The following is a 6,828-nucleotide window of genomic DNA, read 5'->3' on the forward strand; positions in this document are numbered from 1 at the left end:
CTTTGGGAAAGGAAAGACTTTAAAACCAAGCAAGAGCTAGAAAAAAATCACAAAATGTAAAATCAATCATTTTGATTGCATCAAATTAAAAAGGTTTTGTACAAACAAAACTAATGCATACAAAATTAGAAGGGAAGCAACAAATTGGGAAGCAATCTTCATTACAAAAACCTCTGACAAAGGTCTAATTACTCAAATTTATGAAGAGCTAAACCAATTGTACAAAAAATCAAGCCATTCTCCAATTGAAAAATCGGCAAGGGACATGAATAGGCAGTTTTCAGCCAAAGAAATCAAAACTACATAATAAGCACATGAAAAAGCGTTCTACATCTCTTATAATCAGAGAGATGCAAATCAAAACAACTCTGAGGTATCACCTCACACCTAGCAGATTTGCTAACATGACAGCAAAGGAAAGTAATGAATGCTGGAGGGAATGTGGCAAAGTAGGGACATTAATGCATTGCTGGTGGAGTTGTGAATTGATCCAACCATTCTGGAGGGCAATCTGGAACTATGCCCAAAGGGAGATAAAAGACTGTCTGCCCTTTGATCCAACCATAGCACTTTTGGGTTTGTGCCCCAAAGAGATAATAAGGAAAAAGACTTGTACAAGAATATTCATAGCTGCGTTCTTTGTGGTGGCAAAAAAATTGGAAAATGAGGGGATGCCCTTCAATTGGGGAATGGCTGAACAAATTGTGGTATATGTTGGTGATGGAATACTATTGTGCTGAAAGGAATAATAAACTGGAGGAATTCCATGGAGACTAGAACAACCTCCAGGGAGTGATGCAGAGCGAAAGGAGCAGAACCAGGAGAACATTGTACACAGAGACTGATACACTGTGGTACAATTGAATGTAATGGACTTCTCCATTAGTGGCAAAGCAGTGATCCTGAACAACTTGGAGGAATCTACAAGAAAAACCACTATCCACGTCCAGAGGAAACACTGTGGGAGTAAAAACACCAAAGAAAAACAACTGCTTGAATATATGGGTTGAAGGGATATGGTTGGGGATATAGACTCTAAATGAACATCCTAGTGTAAACAACAACATGGAAATGGGTTCTGATCAAGGACACAAGTAATACCCAATGAAATTGCATGTTGGCTGCGGGAAGGGTGGGTGGAGGGGAGGGAGGGAAATAATGTGATTATTGTAACCAAGGAATAATGTTCTAAATTGACTAAATAAACTTATTCAAATGGTATAAATAAATAAAATATACCAAGTCAAAATACTGGATTCAGGGAGAGTTAACTGTCGTCTTAAGAATTTTAAAATTAATAGTATGTTGCTTAAATATGAAAAAAAAATCTCTAGTAAGGAGGAGGAACCTCTACTATTTCTAAAGATAGCTCATTCCACTTTTGGAGAGTCTAATGCTAATAGAACAGCTAGATGGCACAGTAGGTAGAGTCCTGGGCCTGGAGTCAGAAAGACCCCTCTTCCTGAGTTCAAATCTGACCTCAGACACTTCCTAGCTGTGTGACCCTGGGCAAGTCACTTAACTCTGTTTACCTCAGTTTCCTCATCTGTAAAATGAGCTGGAGAGGAAAATGCCCCCAAAAAATATAAGCAGTACAATGAGTAGAGCACAGGATTTGGAGTCAGGAAAACTCTCCAGAGTTCAGATAGGACCTCAGACACTTAGTGGTTGGGTGATCAAGTCTCTTAACCATGTTTTCCTCAATTTCCTCATCTAGCAGCTGCTATGTGTCTAAGACCAGATGAAGATGAATCTTCCTGACTCTAGACCCAGCACTCTTATCTTCTCAGTCACCTACTTTCCCTCTTTTATTTTACAGTTGAGGAAAATGAGACCTAGGAGAGTTATATGATTTGTCCAAAGTCATACAGATGGAAGAATCAGGATTTGAACCTAGGTTGTCCTAATCCAGCACTTTGGGTAACCTATGAAGGTCAGGTACAGCACAGATGCATGTGTACATGCACACACACTCACTCACTGACTGACTGGAACTCGAAGTCATTTAACTTCTCTGGGCCAGTTTTCTTACAAAACAATGGGGAAGGAGATTGCCATAGAAGGGACTTTCCAGCTCTAATATTCTCTAAGTCTTTGAGACTGACTTTATGACATTCTTTCTGAGGACCATGTTTTGGAGACAGCCATGGTCCAATGGAAAGGATGCTGGACTTGGAAGTGGAAGACCTGGACTCAAGTTCTCTCTTTGCCACTCAGTACCTGGGGAATAATTTGAATATCACTTCACCTCTTAGCCTCAGTTTCCTCACCTGTAAAATGAGGAAAAATAATATTTACATTCCCTATTTCACAGTGTTAATATCATTATCAAAAGAGGTATTACATGAGAAGTGCTCTAAAAACTGCAAAGCACAATATAAATGTGAGCTCTAATAATAATGATCATATCTAACTCCTAAAAAAAATTGTGATAATTTCAATCCCAGGGTTCAAACTAAGACAAGTATAAAAGAGTGACTTCCTTCACTGGTCCCTAGAAATAATGACCGGATTTTACTATAAGGTAAGATACCCAGAATTCTTTTCCTGTAGTTTCACAGTTTTATTATGATTTCTCTCTCCAGCTTTTTGCCCTCCCTCCTTGACTTAATTAAATGCATCCTAGCCATTCATCTTTATGGAGGGAAATCCTGGATGTGTACTGACAATTTTTCAAGAGAAAGAACATGATCAAAGTAATAAAAAAAAGAAGCCCAAACAGATTCAGAGAGATTGGGGATAAAATAAACACCCTAAAATATGAATCCTGGGCACAAGAAAAATGGAGATGGGGCATATAAGTGACTCAGTGGATTGAGAGCCAGGCTTAGAACTGGAAGGTCCTGGATTCAGTCTGGCTTCACACACTCCCTAATTGTGTGACCCTGGGCAAGTCAATTGACCCCCATTACCTAATCTGTACTGCTTTTCTGCCTTGGAACTAATTAATTCCAAGATGGAAGTTAAGAGTTTAAAGAAAAAAGGGAAAAATCAGAGCTTTGCAGTTTATCTCCTGTCCTCTCAGCCTTATATTAGAGGAGATTAAATAAAGGCTGAAAAGGTATGTAGGTGGCACAGTGGATAGAATACCAAGATGGAACACAGGAAGACTCATCTTGCCGAGCTCCAATCTGGCCTCAGACATTTACTAGCTACATGACCCTGGGCAAGTCACTTAATTCGGTTTACATCCATTCCCTCATCTGTAAAATGAGTTGGAGAAGGAAATGGTAAACCATTCCAGTATCTTTTCTAAGAAAACCCCAAATGGGGTCCAGAAGAATTGGACATGGCTGAACAACAATGAAATAAGGGCTGAGAAAAGGACAGGAAGAAGGAAGAAGGGGGACCAATGTATTGTGTTCAGTTCTAGGTATTAGGGTTTAAGAGGGACATTCATAAGTTAGAGAATGTCTGAAGAAGGCAATCAGGATGGTAAAAGGTCTTTGAGTTTATGGTGTGTGAGGATGTAATGCCTAAACAATGAATGATCACTCAAGCTCGAGGGAAGGGAATGAGCATGTTTTTAGCCTGGAGAAAAGAATCCTCAGGGGGCATGTGATTGCTGTGTTCAAATATTTCAAAGGCTGTCACACGGAGGTTGTTCTATTTGACATGTAGCTAGGGGCAGTGGATGGAAGTTACAAAGAGGTAAAATTTAATCCTGATGCCAAGACAAATTTCTTAAGAATTATGCCTTTCCAAAAGAGAAATGGCTTGCCTCCAGGAATTGCGGATTCCTCCACCTTAGAAGTCTTTAAGAAGAGGTTAAACAATCACTTGGTATGCTCTAGAGGAGATTCCTTCATGTGGGCTGGACTAGATGGCCAGAGAGGTCTCTTCCAACAATCCAGTTCTAAGATTCTTCTTCTTCTTCGCCCTTTTGTGAAGTGGGACAGGCCAAATGCTAATCTTGCATTCACATTCTGTAGCTCCCTCTGGAAATGTTAATAGGAAGGAAGATCTGCAAACATCTGGATGACATTTCAACAAGAGAGAATTTATCCTTTTTTTTTTTTCTGGGAAGGGAGCAATACACTTGCATCTGGACAAAAATGGCCGCATTACATCAGAAAGATGGTACTTTGTGGTCCAGGCAGTCTAAGCAACTCAATATTGCCTCAAAATCCCAACTGAGATTTCATTTGTAACTTACCCTGCTCCTAGAATGTCCTCTCTACCCTCTTTCCCATCTCCATCAGTTGAAATGTTGTCCACCTTTTGTTCAAATGCCCTCCTTCCCACCTCCATGAAGGGTTTCTTTTTTTTTTTTCTGATTCTGCTGGTCAGAAATGTTCCCTCCTTCCTCAGACCTTAAAAAGCACATCTATGGCTCACTAAGTTACCACTCTCCCTGTAGCTTTTTGAACTCCCCAAACTAAATTAAACTTATCTTAGCTGCTCTGCTCCTCTTCCCAGAGACAAATCCTGGATGTACAATGACAACACTTTTTTTTAAACCCTCACCTTCCATTTTAGAATCAATACTGTGTATTGGTTCCAAGGCAGAAGAGTTGTGAAGGTTAAGCAATGGGGGTTAAATCACTTGTCCAGAGTCATACAACTAAGAAGTATATGAGGTTAGATTTGAACCCAGGATTTCTTATCTCTAGGCTTGGCTCTTAATCCACTGAACCAACTAGCTGACAATACTTCAAAGGAAAGAACATGACCAAAGTCATAAGAAAAAGATCTAAAACAGGGACAGGGAGGTTGGAGAAGAAATAGTCATCCTAAAATTTGACTCCTGGGCACTTGAAAAATGGGGAAAATCATAGCTTTGCTCTCTATTTGCCCCCTTAGCCTTGTATTAGAGGAAATCAAATGAAGACTGGGAAAAGGATGGGAAGAAGAAAAATGGAGTCAAATGCATTGTGTTCAGTTCTAAACATCAGAGTTTAAGGTCATTCATAGGGGCAGCTAGGTAACACAGTAGATAGAGAGACAGGAGGACTTGGGTTCAAATCTAATCTCAGATACTTCCTAGCTGTGTAACCCTTTGTAAGTCACATTGCCTGGCCCTTACAGTATTGAGTTAAAGGCAGAAGAACAGTAAGGGCCAGGCAAATGCAGTTAAGTGACTTGCCAAGGATCACAGTTAAGTTTTGATTCTAAGATAAAAAGTAAGGGTTAAAAAAAAAGAACATTCATAAGCTAGAATGTATTTGAGGAGGGCAATTAGGATGTGAAGCATTTTTTTATTTTGGCAGAAAACAATGCAAATACATTTTACTAGCACTTCTCAAGCATTTTTTTATGTCTTAATATGGCAATTTGTGTATATGCCATCTCCCTAGGCTTCCTGAGAAGAAAAATAAAGTTAGGATTGTTGTTCAGTCATGTCCCACCCTTCATGACCACAGCTACCTAAGGAGTTTCCTTGGCCAGGATACTGGAGTGGTTTGTCATTTCTCTTTTCAGTAGTTCCAGTGGATCCCTTTATAAGGCAATCAGAGGTCAAGTTAGTTGCCCAGGGTCACACAACCAGTAAGTATTGGAGGCCACATTTAAATTCTGGTCTTCTTGACTCCAGGCTCAATCCACTAAGCCTGTCTCCTAATGGATAAAGTAAAGATTTTTTCCAAGTCTGACCTCTAAAATTAATCATGGCTCCCAGGGATGATCTCTAAGACTCTACAAGTTGGAGAGGAGTTGCTTGCTAATCTGCATTGGAGGATTCTCCACACTGATGAGATCACAGGACTTGACCAAAAACAGAAACTTGCTGGGAGGAGGGGCTGTGGCTCATTTGCCTTTGTGTTCTTCCCAAAGACTGGCATTTCATTAGGTTATAAGCTTCTTGAGGGCTGGAGCTGTCTCGATTCTTTGTGTATCTCCTAAGCACAGTGCTTAGCACATAGTAGGTGCATAGTAAGTTTACTGACTAATTGGGAGTAATATTGAAGTGCATTTAAGAACTTTTCATTGAAATAACTGAACACGTGGACATTTGATATTCATGTTAGACATGGTATATGTACAGTACAGGTTTCTCTGCTCCTTCTGCATGCACCCCAAGTCCTTTATCTCCTATCCTCCCCCATCTGGACCTATTTTTCAAATTGCTTCAGATCTAGAAAAAGAAAAGTCCAGGAAAACTTTGCTTCTAAACCCTGTCTGTGTTAGGATCTCCCCACCAGAGGGCACAGTTGATCTTTTTATAAATCCACCATCTTTCTAGTTCTCTGGAGTACCTCCAAGCCCCACAAAACCCTCTCACTCCCCAGATCTTGTCAATGAAGAAATGGTGCCAGGATCTCTGAGGAATAGAACAAAATCCCGTTAAGAAGAACATGAATCACCTCGACAATTGAGGCTTGGCACAGGCAAACTCCTGAAAAACAACTAGCAAACACGATTCCCTAAAGTCCTTCCTCCATTTGGGGTAGTGTTTTCCTTACACTGTCCCTCCCGACCTGGCAGAGGAGGGGCCCCCTTGGATTAGAATTCTTTTTCTTTTTTTCTTTTAAGAGAAGGAATTGACAGCTGTGGGGAGAGTATAGAAGAAAGAGAGGAAGGAACTCAGAGGAAAGAAGAGAAAGAGAAGGGTAACTTTCCAAAGGAGGTGTATTAGAAAACACTACCCTGAAAGAGGGACTCCAGGAAAGAGGGAAAAAAGCCCAGTACCACGTAGAATGAGAGGATTTGCAAAGTATTTTCAAATGGGATCTGCTTTTCCTGTGCCTGTTTAAAACATTAAAATTGTGCTGAATATGAGACTGAGTTTGCTAGTCCCTCCCTCCCCCATCCCCATCCAAAGACGTCATGGGAGGGAGGTATAAAATTTCAGCAGAGAGAAATAGAGAAAGCAGTGTGTGTGTATGTGTG

This window comes from Monodelphis domestica, chromosome 1 (genome assembly GCF_027887165.1).
Source record: "Monodelphis domestica isolate mMonDom1 chromosome 1, mMonDom1.pri, whole genome shotgun sequence".
NCBI lineage: Eukaryota > Metazoa > Chordata > Mammalia > Didelphimorphia > Didelphidae > Monodelphis > Monodelphis domestica.